This window comes from Lissotriton helveticus, chromosome 1_1 (genome assembly GCF_964261635.1).
Source record: "Lissotriton helveticus chromosome 1_1, aLisHel1.1, whole genome shotgun sequence".
Lineage (NCBI taxonomy): Eukaryota > Metazoa > Chordata > Amphibia > Caudata > Salamandridae > Lissotriton > Lissotriton helveticus.
Genome location: NC_136057.1, coordinates 699456520 through 699481532, shown reverse-complemented (window position 1 = coordinate 699481532; position 25013 = coordinate 699456520). Strand labels below are relative to the sequence as shown.

The 25013-nt window shown below is 45.5% G+C and overlaps 1 long non-coding RNA gene across 1 annotated transcript in view; it reads left to right on the top strand.

Moving 5' to 3' along the window:
• The window catches only part of LOC144816056 (uncharacterized), a 105483-nt gene extending 81203 nt beyond the window's left edge, over positions 1 to 24280 (top strand). Inside the window, exons 3-8 of the long non-coding RNA XR_013606927.1 lie at positions 21567 to 21629; positions 21729 to 21818; positions 22130 to 22193; positions 22305 to 22469; positions 23387 to 23536; positions 24190 to 24280. This is a non-coding gene — a long non-coding RNA (uncharacterized LOC144816056). The remainder of the gene's footprint in view (positions 1 to 21566; positions 21630 to 21728; positions 21819 to 22129; positions 22194 to 22304; positions 22470 to 23386; positions 23537 to 24189) is intronic.
• The last annotated feature ends 733 nt before the right edge of the window (positions 24281 to 25013 follow it).

Below are 25013 nucleotides of genomic sequence, written 5' to 3'. Positions count from 1 at the left end.
CGTGATGTATTTCTAGGATCACTGTTACTAGCTGCAGCTAATAAACTTGGCCTCTGACGCCATCCAGAAGTATTCTGTGTCTTTGAATACCAAGACAGGTGAACTCGAAGATCTTAGGCGTGTCCCTGATGCCGCTGGGTTAAACCCCGGTTCTTCAACTGGCGCCCAACGTGGGTCGACTTCAGCTGTACTGGTCCAAGCCCGAAGATTGTGAGGAGCTCCTTGAGGAAAATCTGGAGGACGGCCGCCACTTCATTGACCCCTGCATGTCGACATGGACCGAACGTTTTTTCTGCGAGGCTTCCCCTTTCCGACGGCTGCGAAGGACTGCTGCCCTGACTGTCGCCCTGTCTTGGACCCTCTTGTGATGATTTGTAAGGCGAGACGTTAGACGGTCTTCTGGTGGCGTGACAGACATTTTGGTTAAGTATAAGTGACTTTGTTTTGTTTCTTGGTTTTGATTCAGCCATTGCAATAGTCGAAGCCGAGGGGTTCCTATATTTACGAGTGTATCATTTTTGATAACCCCTTGAAGTTTGAAGCAAGACTAGCGAGCTCAAGATGCCTGGTTTTGGCAAAATTAGGAAATGGTTTTGTTGTAGTTGTAATAAGGATTCCCGATTGGAGGACTCGTGTCCGATACCTCCGGTTGGAACTCCAACTTATGAGCTCTATTCAAAGCATGGTGTGGGTCTCATTACCTATAATGAAGTATGGGTCCGTTATACAAGGAAAGATGGTGTTTTACGATGGCCCCAACATGGTAGTTTTGAATCAGATGTTTTAGATAACCTAGAAGTTGCGCTATTTAAGAAGAAAGCCCGGCCGGCGATGTTTGACTCTTTCCGCCTTTGGCGTAAGGAAGCCAAACAGCGAGAAATTAAGCAAGCTAAGAGAGATAGTAAGGAAAGGAATATGTTGGTAATGCAAGCTGCTAGGCAGTTTAAGGAAGATGAAGAAGATCGTGCGATTGAAGTGTCAGATAGACAACATTGCATGGCCATTGACAAATGTTACCCAGCTTTGCCACCTCCCCTTTTAAATGTGACTGAAGACCCTGAAAAGAATCCTTTGATGTCACTTTTACTGAGATTACCACCCCCTTATGTGCAGGGTGCTACTGCACCTCCGTTACCTCCAGTTGTTGCACCCCTTGTTGTCGTTCAACCCCCTGTTGTTGTTCCACCACCTGTTGCTTCACAGGTGGTTCTTCCCTCCGTAGCGCAGCCCCCTCCAGGGCCGCCAGCTTTGTCACCAGCCTTGCCTCAAACTCCTTTACCTTACACTCCTTTATCTTTGACTTCTCTTATTTCTGTCCCTACGTCTCTTTTGCCTCAAAACACTTTGTCTCCTGTCCTCATGTCAACTTCTTCTCCTTCTGCTCAGCAACGAATGACTGAGACTGTCACTAGTCTTTTGTCTCCTCTCTTTGGGTCACTAAATATGACCCCTGTTTCTGAACGTAAGCAGAGACGTAGTCATCTTCCTGGTCCCGAAGAGCGGGCAGTGTTAGATCTCCTTGCTCGTAGATGGGTTTCGAATGCCTCCAAGTACGGTCCACAAGTGGTTATGGATATCTTCCTACAGTGGGAGGCACCAAAACAAAGGTATGTTTTTGATGTCATGTGTACCTTCCTTCGTCAGGAGTGGGAAGATAATGAGTTGGGTTCAATTGCATTGGAATTGATTAATGTTCAGTCTGAATTTGCTAAAGGAACGATAGTGGGTTCCGATGTTGAGGAAGCAGTAGAGACACTACTCACTTTTAGGTCAAGACTTCCACCTCAGTCATTGTTTGAACCTGACCCTTCTGTTAGGAGAAAAGTGAAGCAGTATCCTATGAGAGAGGTTCCCCCTGTATGGAGAGAAGAAGTTTTGGCTGATGCCGCTCATGGTATTGCGGCTGCACCGGCTCATTTTCAGCGAGTGTGGGTGCATGTCCCTTGGAAGAGAGCTGAGGTCCTGGCTCTTAAGCAGACCTTGCCTGACCCCCGTAAAAATCCTACTGGTTATTACAAGGAGTTGTCTCAGACAGTTGATGCATGTGTTATGAATTTAGGTGACATAGATATGTTGATGGGTAATGTAGTTCCTCAACCCTTGTGGGCGAAGATCCGTCACGAGGATCATGCGCCAGAGCTAGGAGATACGTGGGTTAATATTACTGCTGCAGATGGTCGGCAGGTAGGAGGTGCCAAACCTGAACCCTTAGTTGGAGAACTACCTGGTAGGATTATTAATTTAATGAAAACTGATGCCTCCTTTGCGGGTGAATTGGGACAAGTTAGCAGCATGCAAACAAAAGAAAGATGAGAGTGTGTCTGATTTCTTCACTAGGTTTGAGGAAACATTTATTGATCATAGTGGTCAGGACATGAGTACAGAAGGTGGTCAGAGGTTGTTTGTAGATAAGTTTGTTTTTAATTTACTTCCTGAACTGTCTAATAAGTTAAAGGATTCTGAGAGTTCATGGGCTGTTTCTTCTTCGGCCCAGATATTGGCTACTGCACAATACTATGAGAATAGAGATAAAGATGAGAAGGATAAAGTAGAGAAGAAGACTAAAGAATTAAAAACTAAAGTTCTTCTGCAGCAGGCTTATCCGCCTCGCCCTAATCAGCGTCAGTTTCAGCAACCCCCACAGTTTCAGAAACTGTTTCAGAAGCCTGAGTCTTTTGCTTCGCGACTCCCGCTAGGCCCTTATCAGTGTGCTTATTGTAAAGAGGAAGGTTACTTCAAGAATAGTTGCCCGATCTTGCTACAGCGTGCGAATGGTATGTCTGGTTTGAGAGGTCGTGGTGGTTTCCAACAAGTACCTAGGGGTAGGGGACGTGCTACGTTTCCCCAGAATGAACGTTCCTTTTCCCCTCAGAATTCTATAAATTATTTTGACCAACAGAATGTTCGACCGTTCAGTCCGCTCAGTACTACACTGATGATTATTATGTTGGAAGTGAGAGTGCTGGGTTTAATGATAGTTAGGACAGCCATGGACAAAGGGAGGGAGTAGTGTCAGTTCCAGTAGACCAGAGTGGACCTTATGTTGAAGTGATTACAACAGGTGTGGCAGAACCTTTTCTTTTGGATACTGGTGCAGCAAAGAGTTCTATCATGCACTCTAAACTCCCTGGTGCACCCTTGTCTGGCTTGACTAATGTTTTGGTGGGATTTTCTGGCGCCCCAGTTCGTAACCCAGTTTCTTGTCCTTTGCCCCTTTCTATTGGTCCTTGTGAATTGGAGGCTCCCCTTATTCTAACGACTGGCTGTGGAGAGAATTTGTTGGGTTTGGACTTATTGAAAAGATTGCATGCGACATTACATTGTTCTCCTTTGGGTAAGAAAGTGATTTCCCCGATGTATCTGTCTAAGGATCACCTTCCACTGGAACTGCGTTCTCTCCCTGATACACTTTGGGCTACAGGTCCAAATGATGTTGGTCTCTTGCAGATTCCACCTTACGTTGTTACCCTTAAGTCGAATGCTAAATTACCTCGCATTCCTCAGTACAAAATTTCCAGTGCTGGCGAAAGAGCTCTGTTAGCGATTATCTATGATTTGGTTGAGAAAGGTGTGGTTGAAGAAACGAGAGGCAATGTGTGTAATAGTCCTGTTCTACCTGTCCTTAAGCGTATTGACTCTTCTCAGCCACCTGTGTATCGGTTTGTGATTGACCTTCGAGAGGTCAATAAGATTGTTGTGCCACAGTTTCCTGTTGTCCCAGACATTACTGCTTTATTGACTATGATTCCTGCCTCAGCTGCTTGGTTTTCTGTTATTGATCTGAAAAACGCTTTCTTCAGTATTCCGATTGCTGAGGAAAGTAGGGACATTTTTGGCTTCTCTTTGGGAGGCCGCAGTTTCTGGTTTAAACGCGCTCCTCAAGGTTATTGTGAGAGTCCCTCCATTTATAGTCAGGCTTTGAAAACTCAGCTTGATACTTTTGCATTGCCTTCTGGTGCTACTCTTATCCAGTATGTTGATGATCTGTTGGTTGCTGCTGCTGATGAAGGGATTTGTAAAGAGGCTACTCTTTCTTTGTTGCGACACCTGTCTGACCTTCATCATAAAGTGTCACCTTCGAAGTTGCAGTATTGCCGACAAGAAGTGACCTACTTAGGTCATCTCTTGCCGAAGGAGGGAAGACGATTGACCCCAGAACGTATTCAAGCGATTGCCCAAATGACTGTGCCAGGCACACAGAGAGAGGTACGTGCCTTCTTAGGTATCACCTTGTATTGTAGACAGTGGATTCCGAATTTTTCTTTGTTAGCAAAACCTTTGTTGGCACTTACTCTTAAGGACACACCACACCCTCTTCCCTGGTCTGACGAATGTCAGAAGAGTTTTTTCTGAATTGCGTGATGCATTGTGTTCTGCTCCGGTGTTGGGTACCCCTGACTATAGTAAACCTTTTACACTTTATGTACACGAGAGAAGGTTGTGCGTTGTAAGTGTTGACGCAGCAATTTGGAGACAAGCAGCGCCCATGTGTGTATTTTTCAGCCACTTTAGATCCGCTAGCTAGGGCATTGCCTAGTTGTCTAAGAGCTACAGCGGCAGCGGCTGTTTCTATTCGACAGTCTGCTGGTTTGGTATTGGATAATACATTGATTGTGATGGTTCCACATGCAGTGGATACCCTATTGAACAGAACAAAGACTCAACATCTTACCAGTGCACGTTTGTCAGGTTATGAGTTGACGCTTTTGGCTAGTCATGTGCACTCAAGCGGTGCAACACATTGAATACAGCTACATTGTTGCCAATTTTTGAAGAGACAGATGCTCAGGAACAGCATGACTGTTTTCTCCGGACAGAGGAGGAAACGAAGGGTAGAGTTGATCTGAAAGATACTCCTTTTTCGAATCCTGATGGTACCCTATGGATAGATGGTTCATGCTTTAAGCTTCCAAATGGAGAGACGACTGCAGCATATGCTGTCACAACTTTGCACACGATTGTTGAAACAGCACGTATTGCACAGAATTCAGCGCAGGCAGCGGAGTTGATAGCATTGACTAGAGCGTGTGTGTTGTCGAAAGGAAAGAGAGTGAATGTTTTTACGGATAGCAAATACGCATTTGGCGTGGCTCACAGCTTTGGTCGTTTGTGGAAGGAGAGAGGATTTTTTACTTCCCATGGTACGAAAATTCAGCATGGACAATTAGTGGGTGAACTTCTTGAATCACTTACTTTGCCGACCCAAATTGCGATAGTAAAGTGTAGTGCGCATAAGAAGGTTACAGATGATGTGGGTCGAGGGAATGCGTTTGCAGATGAAGTAGCGAGAGAAACAGCGAAAGATGTGACGAGTCGGATGTATGTTGCAGGTCCTGCCAGATGGGTTGTGGAAGGAGGAATGTGTGAAGATACAACAGAAAGTGTGAAGATGATTCAGGCAGAAGCTACTGAGAAAGAATTGAGTATGTGGAGAGAGAGTACGGGAATGTTGGATTCAACAGGCTGTTGGGTTAAGTTGTCAGAGCACCGGCAATGGTTGTTGCCGGATGCATATGTGCTTCCGGTGGTTACTATGGCTCATGGCCTGGCTCACATTAGTTCAAAAGGGATATGTAAGTTGTTGGCTCCGGTATGGCAGAATGGTGGAATTCCTAAGTGTGCTGAGAATTTGGTTAAACACTGCATGATTTGCTTGATGCATAATCCTGGAAAGGGAACCCCAACTCCAGCGGGTCATTTTGCCCCTCCAACGTATCCGTTCGAGGTGCTGCAGATAGACTACATTCATATGGAAAGATGCAATAACTTGAAGTATGTCCTTGTGGTTGTTTGTGCCTTTTCCAGATGGATAGAGGCCTACCCCCTAAAGGATAATACTGCCTTGTCTACAGCCAAAGTTTTGCTCAAAGAATTTTTTCCCAGATATGGCTTGCTGAGGATGGTATGGAGTGATAATGGAAGTGAATTTGTGGGTCAGATTATGAAGAAAGTATGTGCGGGTCTGGGTATTAAACAGAAATTTCACGCTGCAAATCACCCCCAGTCAGCAGGCCTGGTCGAGTGCTATAATGGCACTCTGAAGCTGAAGTTGGCCAAGGTGCAAGCGAGCTCTTGTCTTACATGGCCCGATGCCTTACCATTGGCACTTTTGTCCACGAGGACGACAGTACATTCATGTCTGGGGTGTGCCGAGGCCTAAGAAGTACACTGATATCGAGTACCCTATGTTGGTTAACTATTTACATGATTTGACTGCTAAATTGCGTGTTGTTCACCAACAGGTCCATGACACTTTGCCTTCAGTTTCTGTAGATGCAGGCCACACAATTCAACCTGGCGAATGGATTCTAACCAGGAATTTTCAGAGGTCAAAGAACTTGGAACCAAGATGGACCGGTCCATACCAAGTCCTGTTATCAACTCGGACTGCTATTAAGGTGTTCGGCAAGAAAAACTGGGTACATGGTACCCATTGCAAGAAAATACCTTTGCCCTTAGCGTACGATAAGTGGGTCCGGGAAGGTGTTGCTGATTCCGAGAGTGAAAGGGTTCCAAGATTTGTACCTTTTAGCGATGCACATCTGGAATGGACTCAGTCAGAACGTGTGGATAATGAAGTCTTGCAAGAAACTGTGCCGCCATGTTTGAGACTTGATACTACGTATCCAGAGACACTCTTTCAGGATCAAACTGTGCCTGGTAAAGAACGATACAACTTAAGGTCTAAAAAGGACAAATAAAATTTGAATTTTTTGTGAATTACACTCTTTCAGACAAGAGACTATTTTTCTTTTTCTTTTTTGAGCCACCATCCGGGTTCAGCTGCAGGGTCGCGGTATAAGACTTAAGGGGTGGCCCGCGCATTGAAGAAAGGTCTGCGGTTCTAGGGACGTCTAGGACGGCTGGACGCACACTTGAGTGAAGAAGGAAAATTGCCGCGAGCAGCACGTTAGAGGATGGAGTCTGTTGTAACTGAAAGAGATGTTGAGAGAATAGATCTTAAGACAAGATTTTGTACATTGATATATAGCAAATGTTTTATAATATTGTGCTTTTTGATGTTTTTAAGTATCACATTAGCTTGTGTGGGTTGGATTGTCTATGTTACACAACAGACATCTGCACCCACCTCTCAACCTATGCTTTCTTTCACCACTGTTTCTTTGCATCAGTTTTATACGTTGCCTGAACATGAGCAAACAAGGAGATCAGAATTTGTCAACAACTCGTTCATACAGTTGTTGCGTCAGCATCAGTTAGTAGTAAATACCACTAATTGTTGGGTTTGTGATCTTATGCCTCATACGACAGATAAAGGTATGCCATATTTGGTTTTGCCTTTTTCTTTTAATGCGTCTTTGTGGGCTATTCACACCATGTTTATCAATGCAAATGAGGTGCGCCCCTTATGTTCCCTTAAAGATAACTCCAGCAATAATGCCTTAATAAGGGGAATAGTAGCTATGATCCGAGATATTGATGCATATAACACTATCCCTAAGGATGAGGTGCAGGCTTATGGTGGTTGGAACGTGACTGGATATAGTACCAGCTTGACAGAGAAAGAGAGACGAAAAAGGTCTCCCCCTATTTGGATTGTACCCCACCGAGGCCATTTTTGTTTGCAAGGTATTGGTCGGAATCCGAAAACTCAGCTAGGTAAGAGTGTGTGTGCTCAAACCTATGTCTATTCTTCCCGGACTTCTCCACCATTTGTGCCAGCTAAAGGCACATATTTTGTTTGTCATGACAGAGCCTACACATGGTTGCCACCTGATTTTTCAGGAACATGTTATGTGGCATTTTTGCTTTCCCCTACATACACTACTGCTTCAGACTATCATAGAACGAGATATGGTAGAGGTGTCTTCAATCAGGAAGATACTGCAGCACATGAAGTAGGAGATTTCTTCAAGGGCTTGCTGCCCTTTTGGGTTCCTATGATCAATAGTAGGCATATTCGACAGCTTGTCCGCGTTGTTGAAGCTACTATTAATGAGACAGCAGGTGCTCTTAGTAATGTTACAGCTGAGCTTCAAGCGGACCGTCTTAAGACTTTGCAGAATCGTATGGTATTAGACATCATACTTGCAGATCGAGGAGGAGTATGTAAATTGATTGGATCTAGATGCTGTGTTTACATACCAGATAATGCCCCTACAATATACCAAGCCATCTCTAGGTTGCATAAGATCTCTGAGTCTATCCATGTAGACGAAGGAGACTGATGATTGACGGGATGGTTTTGGGGACTACTGTCTAAGTGGGGATGGAAGATTCTGACATTCCTTGGTATGGTTTTAGCCATCCTTTTCTCTTGTTGTCTTTGCATCCAGTGTGGTCCTGCCATTTGTAGTCTTTGTGCTACTATGTGTGTTCGGAGATCTGTCCCGAGAGAAGTAGAGAATAATAAAATGATGCTACAGCAACACTTTGATGACCTAATGAATATTGATATAGACCTAGATTCAGATTAACATGAGTCTTAGGTTATTGCCTACATAATGGCAAAAGGAGGGTCTGAGGTTCTGTAATTCTCGAGTCTGACTCCATTTTGTTCTGTGCCACCATTTTGTGTTGCCCTCACATAGGCCTGTAAAGGTAACCTGGCGAACGAAGTGGCCTGGCCTTCTTAGTTCATGTATACATTAACTAGGTTTCTTTTTGACTCTGAAATGAACTATAAGAAACTGACCTCTTCACCTGAAACTGACCTCGCAAAGCCAATTTCCCTGATTGATCTTTATCTGAGATTGCCAATCAATGTTCAGGACATCGTTAACCTTTTAGTTTCCTTGCACGTGCTTTATCTTGTTCAGCATCTGTTACTGTTTCTTTTTTATGTTTCTTCATTACATGGGTTATGCTTTCAATTATAGGTTTTTCCGGCTTTTGGAGATTGAATTTGGGACATTCCTAATAATTAACTTTTGAGTTGGGAAACTGTAAATTGAGTTTTTGCTATGTGATACTTTGTTTGAAAATGTATCTTATTGGCTAGAATTTTGTGCAGTGGATGTACATTTATAATGTTGTTGTTGTTGAAAGTTGTTGAATATTGGGTATAAAAGGAGACGTCTCGCCTTAGTAAAATGAGCAGTCTCCTGGGAATTTACACCATGATGTATTTCTAGGATCACTGTTACTAGCTGCAGCTAATAAACTTGGTCACTGACGCCATCCAGAAGTATTCCGTGTCTTTGAATACCAAGACAGGTGAACTCGAAGATCTTAGGCGTGTCCCTGACGCCGCTGGGTTAAACCCCGGTTCTTCACCAGGGGATGGGGGAGTTTGGGGGAATCTTTGGCTGTCCAGTCTGATACACCGTTGAGCAGTTTCCCCCTTAAAGGGACAATGAGGCTTCTCTTTGGATCCTGTCCTGAGGTTACATCTGCCTCGAACCACTAGAGTCGGAGAGGGTGTTAGCAAAATCTCCTAATATTTACCCAGTGCATAGCACTGCAGCATCTGAATCTGTCCATTCATCTCCTTATACACTAGCAGGCATGCCAGCATCCACCCCATAGACAGCACTAACAGGCATTGGCAAAGCCTTTAGTTCTGATTTTAATGTGGCAGCACATGTGAACAAAGATAGTGACAAATACTGTTAACATACTTTGCATGCCTAAATGCTGTTTATGAGATTGAAACCTGTCCTTTTGACGTTGCCAATGTTGGGGAAAAGGCAAAAAAGAATTGCTTTCTGTATAAAGTGCTTAATGGATATAAAGAACTGAATTTGGCAAACAAAGTGATGATTAAGTCTACTTTTCAGATGTAGAATAGTCCCTCACGCATCCCAATAGAAACACTTGTGGGAAGCTGGAATGATACATTAAACAGTATGCAAACAGCAAAAGAAGTGAGAGTTCCACTCCTGTGGGCGGAGCAAAGCTCATTTTATGTATAGTTAAAAAACTGTTAAGAAATTACAGCTGCAGACAGCTACGCTGTCAATCTATACCTAAAATTGAAAAGCAGCAAGTTGCCCACTGGTCGCCTGAAGTTGTGCAGTCAGGTACAAATGGTACTCCTGATATCAACAACATGGTAAGTGATGGCACAACATGGCAAGTGCTTACAGAGACAGAGAGCAGAGCTATTGGCTGGGCTATTTGTGGGATGGATCTTGCTCACGCTGGCATAAAATCTAAGACTAGGTTAAAAAATCTCGCTGTCAAAGTAAGTTATGGAAAGAATTTTGGCCCCTTTCAAGCAGGGGTATTAGTTATTCACCCTAATTAAACCCTCTGGTACATGAAATAATACCAGATGTGATGGGAAATGTTAGAAATTGGGTTTCTGGTTGGCAAAGCTATGTACCCAGTCCATGCAGGAACCACAATCCTAGTCAGGGTAAGTCAGATAGACCCTAAATTAACCTGTGCTCACCCGCTGGTAGCTAGGCACAGAGCAGTCAGCCTTAACTTAAGAAGAAGTACTTAAAACTGTAAAACAGTGAAAACATCACACACAAAGGAAGCACACCTGGTTAGAAAACTAGAGCTTAATTTAATGAGCAAAACAAGACCAAAACAACAAAAGTCCAATAAGTAGAACTTTAGATATGAATTGTAACAGCATAGCAGTATTCTTCCTAGCAGAGTATCCACAGGTCCAGAAGTGTACGGAAGTGGTGGTGTCTGAGGTCCAGTATTTATACTTTGCCCTGGTTCTGGAATGTGGTTGAAGCTTCTAGAAGTTGGCTTTGAAGTGCAGAGAATTCTCTTCCTCCCCTGCCCTGGCTCCAAGCTGGCTGGAGGGACAATACAGGGTCGTTAGACCTATTGTGTGGAGACAGGCCACAGCCTATTCAGGTGCAAGTGGGGCTCTGCTTAGCTCCACCCCATTAAGCCAGTTAATAGCCCGTTAAGGCCCTCCAAGTCACTCCCATTGTGTGTGGATGTCTAGAGGGAATGCACAAGGCCCAACTGACACACCCACCCCACCCAGATGTGTAGTCAGAGAGAGCCAGAAGGCATGAAATGGTTGAATTAAGAAAAAGTGGCATTTTCAGACTTCCACTTAAAATCCAACTTAACATAGTTGTGATTTTAAATTGTGAGTCCAGAGACACAAAGGGCTGTATTATGTATTGGCATTGTTTGTGCCCAGCGTACCTTTAAAATGGTGCGCCGGGCGCAAACAATGCAAATGCGCCCCATTATTGTGCATGTGCTGCCCTGGGGGCAGCAGCGAAGGCAGCACATTCATGTGAAAACACGGAGCATCAGCTGCTCTTTGTTTTCACAGTGCACCCGCCTGCACTTTCAAAGGGGATTAGAGATCTCCTTGCAGGCGGGTGCAGTCAGTCGCCTGCAAGGGGATGTCTGGGGGATCCATGGGATGCCCTTTACCCCCTGCAGAGGGCTACTCTCAGGGGGGCACTAACAGTGCGTCACCTTTTAAATGGCGCACTGTCAGTGCGCTTTCTAAGGACTTCTTTGACTCTGAGCAGCATCTGTAATATGGCGCGAGCGCATAGTCAAAGGAATTCCCTTGTTTGCATACGGCACGCCCCAATGCAAATGAGGGAACACCCTCTGTTGATAGTGCTGGCGCTTTAAGTATACCAGCGCTATTGGTATTATGGAAGGAGGCGCACAAGCATCTGTGCCCCTTTCTATAATACCAAAGTGCCCCGGCGGCACGCAAAGCGGACTCAAGCGCTCGTTGAGCCCCCGGGGCACCTTATGAAATTCGGCCCCAAATACGACATATCTATCTTTTTCCAATCAGAAATGACACTTAAAAAATGTAATAAGGTAACCCTAATGTTAACTTTTGGGAGAGATAGGACTTGCAGTAGGGAAAAACGAAGTTAAAAGTTTTTCTGTACCTGGGCATGTAAAACTTAAAAGTGCATACCCAACCCTTTAAATACACTGCACCCTGACCTTGGGGCTGCCTATGGCCTACTTTAGGGGTGACCTATTTGTATTAAAAAGGAAGTTTTGGGCCTGGCAAGAGGGTTCCTCATTATCATTATCAACAGCATTTGTAAAACGCTTCACTGTTACCCACAGGGGTATCTGTGCCAGTGCTTAATTTGTAAAATTTGAAGTGCAGGTGCTCAAATGTTTGTCGAAGGCCACACCTACTTTTCTCTGGCTCCACCCACTGCCTCCACTGGCTCAACCCACTTACTCTATTAGCTCCATCCACAACTGGCACTGCGAAAAGTCAGATGTTAAACCCGATCTGAATTTCAGCAAGGAGCCTTCCTCATAGTAAGGTTTTGATAGGTTCCCCTGTCCTGTGAACATTTTGAAAAAGATTAAATCAAATGTGCATTTAAAGCATCATTTTGGAATAAATGAGTTAAAATCATTAACGCATTGAAAAGGGACAATTCCAGTGCTACATGTGTTGATTTGGGGAAAGGACAATACAATATATAACTAAGTCCAGGCGTGCCACCCCCACAATTTTGTATATATCCCTAACCCTGTAAATCATATTGAAGGTATGAAATATTGTTACAAGGAGAAAATTAAAATGGTGAAGCGAAAAAGATGAATAACAAAGAGAAATGTATTTTCTGCTAGAGCAGCAAAGAAGAGGAAGTTGTCTCTCGTATTCACAACTATTTATTCAAGGACAGTGATGCCATAGGACCCTCTGTGATATGTGATTTTGAACACCTAATGGCCGATTGACAAAGGGCCTCCGCATTCCCGTCAGTCTTGGTAGAGAGGCACACTCGTGGCTTGACCTCTCAACTGCAGTTACTCATTGCGGAGGTCCCACGACGAGTGTAGAGGCCCCCACCATGAGTGCAGGCACCGTTGACACAACTGATGGGCCTCTGCCACGAGTGTGAAGGGCCTTTGTGAATCGGCCACCCAGTAAGTTAACTTTACTGAGGTATTGATCTTCTCATGTTTTGATGAATTTCTTAGTTTAAATGTGCTTGTGAAATTTTGCTGCTAGAATTTAATATAATGAAGAACTAGATGTAATTCAGCCTCCAATCTTGTAATGAAATCATTTTGGACTGTAGGTCCACATATGAAACAAAAGATAACCATTATCACAGAACCTGGGCAAACGACGGCCTTCACAATCAAACTAGGAAAGCTAGAGTGTAACGTTTGAATTGTGGGAAAAAAACAACTTAGGATAACTGCGCTAGCTGAGTTCACATCAGCAATTGAAAGGAGCTTGTGAGAAACGACATTGAAAGCCCTGCACCAACTTTTTGTAGGTCTACGGCCAATATCCTACCGTCCATTTACCCACACCTCACCCAAGAAGAGGTATGGTATAACTGTTGTCTTTGATTTTTCATGTATTCTGTCCTCTTCTGAAGGCACTATCCAAAGTGTTCATTTACTATAACTATACATATCAAGATTTGATGCATTGTCATCTTCCTGCAAGGCACACATTTGGAGAATACTAAAAAAATTACTATTAACTTTAGCTCGGAGTGAGCTGCCTTATCTGTGAATTCCTCTTCTGTTTCCACTTTCCAAAAGAGAGGTTAAGCTGACTATTAAACCTCTGCTCCCTTTCTAGGCTTAGTTTTAAAAGTGCCCGTTTATTCCTGAGTTTTACTCAGTGCTTAATTTGAGCTGTTGGTTTCCAGTGCTCAGCACCAGCACTTAATCATCTACATGGCATTTAATCATTAACATCGGAGCTTTTCATGAGCACCAGTTAAGGACACATTAATTTACGGGGAGATTAAGTGATTTGCCCAGAATCAAAGGATGTTGAGCTGACTGAGAAGACTTGAACCTGGTTCCCCAGCTCCGAAGAATGCAGCACTGGCCATTAAGCAAGATTCTCTGCCTACTTTCATGGTTAGCAGTTGCTTCTGTTCTAGGTGGCGCTAGCAGGTAAAATTGGCTGGTGCAAGCTGCCTCCTGACAAGAGCCCTGGCACTTCTTTTTTTTACAAATTAACCACTGATTTTATTAGAGGTGGGCGAGCCAAAAATTAACAGGGAGGGCCGAGCCAGAGGCGAGCTACTGGTCTGGCTCAGATCTTAAAGCCTGCGCATGAACTGAGCCCTGTTAAACATTTGCTATGTAAATCCCTTTCTGTGCTAAAATCATAGAAAAAATCGCAAATAAACAACTCATGGAGTTCTTAGAGAAAGAAGCACTCCTTCACGCCTCCCAGTCAGGATTTAGATCAGGCTACTCGACTGAGTCGGCAGTTCTATATTCGACTGAATGCATTCGGCAGATAGTGGACGAGGGCGAGACAGCGGCGTTGGTCCTATTGGACCTTAGTGCAGCATTTGACACCGTGCTGCACTCGACGCTGCTGTCTCGTCTCTCGGACATAGGAGTAATGGGATCAGCACTTGTTTGGCTACGCTCCTTTCTGACCGACAGAAGTTTTCAGCTACACTGCCCACCCTTTAGATCATCTCCTCGGAAGGTGAGCCATGGGGTTCCTCAGGGCTCAAGTCTCAGCCCTACGTTATTTAACATCTATATGGAACCCCTGGCACACATTGTAGAGGACTTTGGGGTGGGCATTGTCAGCTATGCCGACGACACCCAGCTGGTGTTTAAGCTGACCCCTGACCGAAGAGAATATGCCACCAATTTCTCGGACTGTATGTCGGCAGTAGCGGCCTGGATGAATAACAACTGTCTCCGTCTGAATGGCGATAAGACCAAACTACTGGTGGTCGGGAGAGCTACTTCTGTGTGGTCTCATGCATGGTGGCCTAGCGAACTGGGTAAGCTGCCTACCCCCGTAGAGGCGCTTAGAAACCTAGGCGTTATGCTGGACTCCGACCTCTCTGGTAAGACCCAAGTCAACAAGGTAACAGGAACGTGTTTTGGTATACTAAAAGTTCTCCGAAAGGTGTTGGATCTTCTCCCCACCGAAGCCAGGAAAACCATAGTCCATGCTCTGGTGACACCCCATTTGGACTATGGGAATGCCCTCCTGATTGGGCTCAGTCAGAAGGGCTTACATCAATTACAATGCGTGCAGAATGCTGCCGCACGACTGGTGCTCGGACTTCCAAAAAGAACCTCCGATAAAACTGCCCTGTCCAAACTCCATTGGCTCCCAGTTAAGGAGAGGATTAAGTTTAAGACCCTTTGTTATGCCCACCGCATCGCGCAGGACAAGGGCCCTGAATACTTAAAAAATCTCCTTATTAAACATCGCCCGACCCGGAATCTAAGATCATCTGGCATGATGTTATTCAAACTCCCCCGAATCATCAGAGCCAAAATGGGAGGAAAATCCTTTAGGTATTTAGCCTCTAAACATTGGAATGCGCTCCCGCTCCACCTGAGGATGGAGCAATCCGAATTGAGATTTAGGACAAAACTAAAAACTTATTTGTTCTCCAACATGTAATCTCACTCTGAGCTCCTTTGCCATAGCTCCTCTGGATTTCTGTATTGTATTAGCAGTAAGCGCGGGGACACACAGTTTTGTGCAGCCAGGCGCTTTATAAATGCCTTATTATTATTATTATTATTATTATTATTTAACAAGCATTTTGTTAATCCCAAATGCATTTCGGCTTACATGGCCATCGTCTGGGGACAATTTGTGTTTGGTGAGGTAGTGATTTGAATCGCATCCGTTCGGGTGATGTCTGCAAACATGAATGGATTATACCTCACATAAGAGGTTTTACCAGGGCCTTGCTGACAGTTGTCATTCTAATTCAGGGAGTGACACCCGGGGAGCACGGAACATTTTGACAATATTTCAATAAATACACAGTTAGTGCACGTACTAGCCCCATTAGACCTGTTCTAAGTGTCTGCACTAGGGCCAAAGGAACCCAACCCATGCTGCGTCACAGGGCCAGACAGTGAACACTGCATTAGCTGCCACCCTGCATGGGTGGGTATTATGAATGCGCAAGTATGTTCATCTGTTTTGTCAGTCCACAGATCCTTTAAAACTATCCCTCAACAACAATAATGTATTTACCTTGTAAACGTTGTACACTGCAAAATATCGCTGCTTTCCAGTTATCTATTGTTACCCGTCAGTCTCATTGGGAGTAATCCACCTTCGGTGTAGTGCTGATTGTATCCTGTATATTTTCCACTGGGGATAATGTGTAATTCTCAATAGTGCAGCGGCACCGCCTAAAGGTCGAATAGGACACACAAGTTCAAGGAGCTTGAAGAGTACACGGCGCTCGCGGAGTTCTCGCGCTGGGGCTGCAAACTTGCGTACAAGAAGAGTTATGAAACGAATGTGCCGCAGCCCAAGTACCCTAGGGTCCTAGCCACGATTCTTATGTCAGAGACTCTAAGTACAACCCTCCCCTCTTTCCACTGTTTAACCAGAGGTTAGGTAGTAAAAAACAGCACTGTTGGACTTCAACGGGTTCTTGCCTCAGGGGCCTCTTAGCCCCAGTGCTACTGCACCTGCTGCACCACTGATCTCCACGCCCCTTGATCATATGTACAGTGTTCAGAATTAGGAAGAATGTACCTGTTACTAGAGCACCCTGATTCCGGCCTTCTAGTGTGTGGGCAGGGGTCAGCCGTGCTAGAGGTCAAAGGTAAGCTCTTTGCTGCACTCACACATTACCATCAGCCCCTTATACTCAGTGCGCCAGCTGCGTTAAATAGAGGGTGGGGGCGGGGATCATATCTGTGTCCTGTTGTCTTTTTTTCCCTTTTCTGCTCTTGGCTTTCACACTTGAGTTGTGAGAGAGGCAGGATAGTAGGAAAGAAAGTTTTGTCTTACCTCGTCACCGGAGCCTATCGGTGCGCTCTGGCGTAGGCTGCGGTGTCAGGAGCCCTGTCAGAGGAGAGCAGAGTGCTGGGAAAGCTGCTGGGGGAAACTGTTGAAATATTCCTGTGAGTAAATTAGGTGAAGGCAAGCAGGCAGCTGCCTGGGTGAGACAATAATTATGATATCAGCTGCTATCCAGCCCCGGGCACATGTGCGTTGCCAGGGGCGCATTCAGCAGGTACCCTCACTATACATGAGTGGTTCCGTTCGGCGGGCCTGGTGCTACTGCTAATAACCGTTGAACTGATGATTCGCGGTGGGGTGCGCGCATGCGGGTATGCTGGGGCGTGGCAAATTGAAAAGACTGCGCATGCTGCCCTTCCACACAGCCCCTGCCCCCGGGTCTGGAAGAATAAAAGTCAAGTGCGCTGCGCGATGAATCAGTGTCCTGCGGGCCGCCCACCAGGCACCGGTGGCAACACTCAACTAAAGGCCGCCATCAATAAACATTTAATGATTTTTCACTCCGGACTGGAGATGGTCATATTAACAACACTCTGCTGCTGCGAGGGAAACTTAATAAAACACATCAATGAAATATGCATTATGTCTCCACCAAGTGCAGCAGATGGGTGTAGAGTGTAGACCCGGCCCTGATAAGAAAGTGCCGGTGCTAAGCACCGGAAAGCACTGGCACAAATTAAGCACTGGGTCAGCCGAGCTCACAATTTGAAATCCATCTTGTTTTATTAATTGCAGAGAGAATTGTACTCTATGTCCTCAGATTTTGTTAAAAGAATGTGACAAAAAGCATTCCTCGATGTCTGTGCTGACTACTGCCTTCAATCTACACTGCGGATAGCAGGGCTCACAATTCAGATCGAGTCGCAATTGCAGATGACACAGTCCAGTAGGCAACAGACATTGCCCGCATTGCAGCCCGCCCGGACCACACATCATCGCAGGCTGCGCACATGCTGAATGCTTCTGATGCCCGTACCTCAGTGCACCACAACTCATAGACATTTTATGATAGAATGTTTTGTGTATGATTTGAGATCTGCTGCCCCTACCTCAGTGCACCACAAGTCATGGACCCTTTACGATAGAATCTTTTGTGTATTATTTCACATGTAGTGCTCCTATCTTACTGCAGCATAAGTCATAGACCCTTTATGATGGAATCTCTGTGTATGATCCGATGATTACTGTTTACTTGTTACCAGCACCAACCATTCCCGGAGGGCTGGCTTACACTCACCTCACATGCACCCAGCACAGACATCACTGGACATGCGACCCTGGTAATAAAAAGGAGTCGAGCGCACATGTCCGTACCCAGTTCAACTATCTATCTGTATCTGTGTGTTCATCATGTTTACAATATGCTGCCCCTGGGTCCTAACACATTACATTGTACTATAGTATATATATAGTATATAACTATAGACAGCGTATGCAACCATGTTACCTCTGGCAGTAGGAAAAACTTTGGTAATGTATCTTTCTCTCGCTCATTCCATAAGTACGAACGTAGAGACTGGATCATTAGAGTACTGCAAGCAAAGTATAAGTGAGTGGGGATTGCCAGATTTATTAATTTTTTTGTTGCATATTTATATAGTGCGAACTCAGCCAAAAAATATTTCAGCGCTTTACATGAGCACCGTATTTATATTACACATTCAGGCTTGCGGAGATTACACGATTTAACCACAATCACAGGATGTGGACGCGACCCCGAGGCTCGAACCCTGGTTTCCAGCACCAAGTTCAGCAGTCTAACCGACGGACCACATAAGTACATATGTTGGTGCAGCCTAACTCCGACCACGAGCCTCGCTCTAATTAGCTGCCCTCCATGTGCCAAAAACTGCAACATGAACTTTCCATGGCCCTGTATTGCTACCACTACAACACTCCAGTGAATGTGCAATAAACATTCATATCCACAGAAATGCGTCATGTCCACCATCTTTCATGTTTTGAACTGTGGAGGAATGTAGGGTCAGTGATTCCCCGTACCTTTCATGTCGGCCATGTTGTGGCACTTTACTCACAGAATGACACATTTGCGCTTGCAACCATGGTGACAGCAGCACTACAACACCCGCTTCAGTTGATTCCTCATATACCTCACGACAGAGCCACACCCATATCTCCGGAGTCATTCTTCACAGCCTCACGCAGTACTAGCAAACGCCACTCCAGCCCACTCCACTTACGCTTACAGGAAAGGACAACAAGGCTGCATGGTCCAGATTTTCATTGGAGTGATCTGCTGCTTACAGGTCTAGTTGTCAGTACACCACAGCCACTCCCTCACAGCTGCTATACACTCACATCACACCCATCCAGCACTGGCCTCACAGGACATGTGACCCTCCCAATAAAAAAGACCGGGCAAACATGCTCGACGCAATTTTAGAGTTGCTCGCAGCGACTACGCCGGCACAGGCACACAGCCCGGAACGGTGAATTTTGGTCCACTGAGGTAGGGGCATTGTAAGTGCTGAGCGGGTATGCAGCCTGCGGTGATGGCCCATCCGGTGGTCTGTCACCTCACGTATTGTGTGCCCTGTTCGACTGCAGTGTAGGCCTGAGCCATGCAACAGGGGGGCCTACAGCCACGTGCGTGGCCTCACTGGTCACTGAGTTAGTGGCACCTGAAGGGCTGAGTGGGTGAACAACCTGTGATGATGATGGGTATACAAGTATGTCCTTTGCTATGGCGATAGCACGACTCAGCACCAAATGTGAGACTTCTTGGTTACAGAGCAGGGCTGCATGATGTGGAGGGTGCCCTGTCCGCGAAAAGGTGAGCAGCGAGACCTGGGTGCGCAGCGACGGGCAGACACATCTGAGCGGCAGGAGTGGATGGGGTGCAACAGCCTGGATACAGAAAAGCGATGCAGCGATTTTTTTTCCAATAGCAGGACAGTTTTTAGAGTCGGTCAAATGTCCGTCGCTCCCACATCTGTAGCAAAGTAGTGGAGTATTTTTTTTTTTTTTTTTTTACCTTTACATTTACCATCATATTTTGAAAACCTTTCCTTTCTCTGTTTTTTAGAGCTTGTGCCTGCGTTGCAGTGCGCAGCATTGCTCGCACAGCAAGAATCCGTTTGGATGGGGTTTTCAAAGCAGACCACACGCTTGTGCGTGTGATCAGCTTTAACCGTCAGGCATTGGCTTTCGCGTGTTTTAAAAAAAAAAAGTCACGCGATTGGGCAAAGGCGGGCGCATGTTCTACCTTTGTAACGCCAATTCCCGACGGTGGATAGCACGCTCTCGCCTTGCTGCCGCGCTCCATCCCCCCGCTCCTTTGTGGTGCACGCGGACCACTGGTTCCCCCACTGCGCGGGACTGACCTGACCCCTTACCCGTATCTCAGCGTAGAGATTGAAGTAAGGATCGTGACACCCCTACCCTGAGGCAGACACAAGGAAAGCATTACGCAGCCCCAGCAACACCAGCCAGTGGGCAGCCCTACTATGGCTTACGCCTACCTTTTCAACTATATTATCATCGAGGACACAGGTGAGCGACGCCCAGCCCTCGGGTGAGGCGTGAGGTGGCCTTATGAACAGCGCAAGCTTTTCCATACTGTTGGAGCTGATGACGTGGGTCAGAGCGGCCCCCGCACCGCCTCCCACACCCAAGCCTTCTTGATAGCGCAGAAGGGATCTCCTCTTCTGTGTAGGGTCTCCATTCCCAAGGCTGGCCCCCAACAAGAGAGCATATTGCAGTTCCGAGGCGGGCAGGTTACATTTCTACACATTTAAACTATAACAGGTGTTAATGGGTGCTTGCAAGGCATGAAGGATGTGAGTGATGAGCGCAACAAGGAGGTACCCTTGAGTGCATCTAGCACTGCACATATATCCCAGGGTACTTGTTCCTCTGCATGCAAAAAAATCATTTATAGATGATAATTTTGACTCACTTGGGGAATCAGGTTTGAGTACATTAGTATGTACTGGGACACAGGTAGAGCATGCAAGCAGTGTTTCAGAGTGAGGTGCCCAGGATACTCGCACCAGAGTGGCTAAGTAGCAGTACTGCCTACCGCTGGTCACATAAACGTTTAAGTGTCTAATATCACAGGTAGTGCGTCTGAGTCATAAGGTACTGATCGCCATGGGAGGGTGTGGGGGAGCGATTGGGACGGAAAGCATTCTAGTCCAGGGCAGGTATGAATTAACATGAGAATACTACGTTTAACAAGCCTTTCACTCAGATTGGAGGCCAGTAACTAGTTACAAACTACAGAAAACTTTTGTAATTCTTGGTAAATCAAAGCCCATTAAAATAGTTGAGACCGTGCAGGTGGTTGTGTTTTTAATGGGGGGTGTGGAGGGGGGTGTGAGAGGGCAGTGTTATTATAGTCCAGATTAAAATAGTGGCAATTACCAGTCATAATATATTCCTTCGTGTTATTCCAGTTAAAAATATCTGTGTCATACATAATGGTTTCTGCAATATAACTTTTTAGTTGAACCCTTTCATAGAACAAACATTTGCAATGCAATAGGTCTTGCATTATTAAAGTTTTAACTATTGATGTTGCATTATTTAGCAATGCCAATAGCTCAAAGTTTAATAATGCGAGACCTATTGCATTGCATTGCAAATGCTTGTTTTTAAGGAGGTAAGTTGTGTTGCAAGCATCAAAGCATGCAGACACGAGCGTTGCATTCCTCTCACAGCTCGTGGCTGCCTTGCTTCACTTTGGGAATGTTATATTTTAAATGTGAGAAGGTTGGGAAGTAGAAATTAACGTGAGTTCAGTCATTCTTGCTTCATACTTGCTGCAAACAAGACGTGTTCTGAGGATTAATCTACATCAAGAGAATTACCTGTCTTTTCATTCCTGCATACTGGACATTCCTACAATTACTAATTCTCTACTATCTTTCAGATGTGGAGCTTCAGGGCGCACTATGTCCCGGCACGTGGTGGGAGACACACCGGTAACAGAAAGGTGAGCTGCGAAGATTCTCTTCAGTGTCACTCTCTCACTCTTTCTCTCTCCTTTGGTGAACGTATGACGCACAATCTTATCTTGCTTTTTATCTAACAGGCTGTGTTTTACGAATTGGCGTCCCCCCCCCAACACCACCAGAGCTCCGGGCAGTGGGAATGGATGGGGTGCAACAGTCTGGGTGTGCAGGTACGGACAATCACCTTCGGGCAGTGGGAGTGGATGGGGTACAGCAGTCTGGGTGCGCAGGAATGGGCACTCACCTCTGGGCAGTGGGAGTGGATGGGATGCAGCAGTCTGGGTGCGCAGGAATAGGAAGTCATCGCTGGCCAGTGGGAGTGGATGGGGTACAGCACCCTGGGAGCAAAAGAGCGCACAGACACCTCCTTGCAGTGGGAGTTGATGGGGTGCAGCAGCCTGGGTGCGCAAAAGCAAAACAGAGAATTATGCGTGTGCAGTTGTATGAACTCTGCAATTACTAATTGTATACTATCTTTCAGATCACTAAACTTGAGGGTGTACTATGACTCGGCACGTGGTTGCACACACAACGGGGGCAGAAAGGTGAGCTGCGAATATTTTCTCCAGTGTCAACACTCCCTCTCCATCTCATCCTTTCTCTCTCACACTTTCTCTCTGTCTGACTCTTCCTCTCTCTCATTCTTAACTTATAAGGCGATATTATCAAGAACGGCGACAACACAGGCTCCAAGTTGTGAAACCAACTCTCTGTTGTATTCAAAAGGGATCCATAAGGTGTACACTCTCCTACAATCAACACTCCACTTGAATAGTGAGCTCTGCTGCCTGTAGTGTTTGCTCACACAACAATGACAGCAGGTAAGCACAGCGGCCTAGGTGCACAGGGCCTCCAATTGATCACGGTGCGGCGAGAGGGGTGGGTGCATCAGCCTCGCTGCGCAGGTGCGAACAAACAATATTGCCGTGCGTAATGATATGATCTCTGACCTCATTCAGTCTCATCTCTGTCTCATTTTAAAGACCTGCTGGACCGTACTGTAGGCCTGAGCCAGCAGGCAGCGCTGCCCTACAGACACCTCTTCAGAGCGGTGCTGCAAGAGGGGTGGGATGCCTCAGCCGGACTGCACATGTGCGAATAAGTGATATTGCCATGTGTTATGATGTGATCTTTCACCTCATTCAGTCGCACCTCTGTCTCATTTTAAAGACCAGCTGTACCATAAGGTAGGCCTGAGCCTACGGGCAGGGCCGCCCTACAGACACCTGTTGAGGGCGGTTCTGCGGGAGGGGTGGGGTGCATCACCCTGAGTGCGCATGTGCGGAAAAGAAATGTTGCCGTCCGTAATGATGTAATCTCTGACCTCATTCAGTCACATCGGTCTAATTTTAAGGACCTGCTGGACCGTACTGTAGACTTGAGCCAGCGGGCAGTGCAGCCCTACAGACACGTGGCATTGGCTTTTAGGACACTATAGTTACCTCCTTACTGAGTGTACATGCAGACAGGCTCCCGCCACTGCATTACACGCAAACATTATGCTTCTAGCATGCACTCTATTCCTTTGTATGTAAACCTTGCCATTACAGATTATTATTTAACCTTTTATATTCTTGTGCACTCCAACTCCTCTTTCAACCACGATTACCACTAACAGTTGGTTGATCGTACTTCAAAAAGGAAGGATGCACTCAACTCCTATTTTCTATCAAGCTTGAAATAAACCTTCATATACCTCTAGACGTTTCCACCATTAAATTATTTCTCCCTTTTACAGAAATTCCATTGATTGGCTCCAAATGGGCTGAGCGGGAGCTCTCCCCGCAATGATGCCCTAAGCATTCTAAAACCTTCCATGGCAATATCAAGACACCGTTCCAATTTGGAGACCTGGTCTACCACAGAAACATACCATGGACTCGGGCAGGTGAGCAGTGAAGCCTCAGTGTGCAAGACCTACAATTGAGCACAGTGCGGGGGAAGGGGTTGGGATGCAGCACCCTAGGTGCACAGGTGCATGCAAGCGATTTTCCCCTAGCTAATAATGTAGGACTATATTATCAAAGAACAGTGATAATGTTATCACCACTTTAGCATCAGGAAACTGCCACTAAAGCGACGATAAGGGATTGATAATATGCCTTGTGAATTCCCATAGAATCCCAGGTTCATACCAAAACCTGTGCTTCTAAGAGAATTCACAAGGGCATATTATGAACCCCTTATCGCCACTTTAGCAGTAGTTTTCTGCAGCTAAAGCGGCGATAATGTTATTGCCCTTCCTTCATAATATGGCCCATAATCTCTGGCTTCATGTATTTAATTTTAAGGACTTCTTAAACCACACTTTTTCTCGCAGACCCCAGCGTCCTAGACTAACGGGTGACGGAGGGTAAACACTAAGGGCTGAATGCAATAGGCCGATGCTCTGTCTCTTTCTCCCTCTCTTTTTTAAACTTGACCTCCACTTCTCCCTTCCACCCCCTCCCTTCCATTTTCACTATGGTCCTTTCATTAGAACTAGCTTTCTTTACCTATTCCACATAGCACACATACCTATGTTTCATTTTTGTCTTGCAGGTTTCCTTCGCTGCTTCCACTGAAGTCCAACCCACGTTTTGTTTTACTTTACTGTTCTATTAAAGTTACATTTCTATTTATCTGTTTTAATAAAGGTTACTTTTAAATAAATAACTGAGTATATAGGTCTTAGTGCACCTACAAAACATAATCTAACTAACTGTTAGACAAATGAAGTCTGGGTAATTGTACAACTGCAAAAGTTCTATGAGTGTATCACTTTATAACAGCATAAGTACTGCCCGTGTGATTACAGAACAAATAAGGCAATGCCTAGGACCACCGAGGCTTCAGGGACTGCCCAGGCCCACCCTGCATATTTAAATAAAGACCCGTAGTATGTCAATCCCCGGACTTAAGTTGGCCTTGAACCCCCGAACAATTTGTAAACAATACCCGGGAAGGTGACCCTCTCCTAGACTATAAAACGTCTCTGTGCCCTTCTGAGCCCAAATCACATGTGACTTTAAGATCCCCAATCCTACAGAGACCTCGCAATACAGTAATTGGATTGGCCACGGAGCATTATCCACCAGAGGCCTCATTTAAAAAAACGGGTGTGACCCCGCTTTTTTTTTTCTCTCCATTTTTACCATCTGCATCCCCTCTATTACAGCGATACGAGTTTTCCTCCTCTCGCTTCAAGTAGTTGAACAAGTATTTACTATCACAGGCAAGTTTTACTTTGGTGTCTGCGCATATTTTCTGTCCCAGTCTGACCCTAAATTCTGCATATATTGTTGATTCCACTTTATGCTTTTTTCAGTACTGAGATGTATGACGGGAGGTGTAATACCCTGGATGACTCTTTACCAGCTATTCTA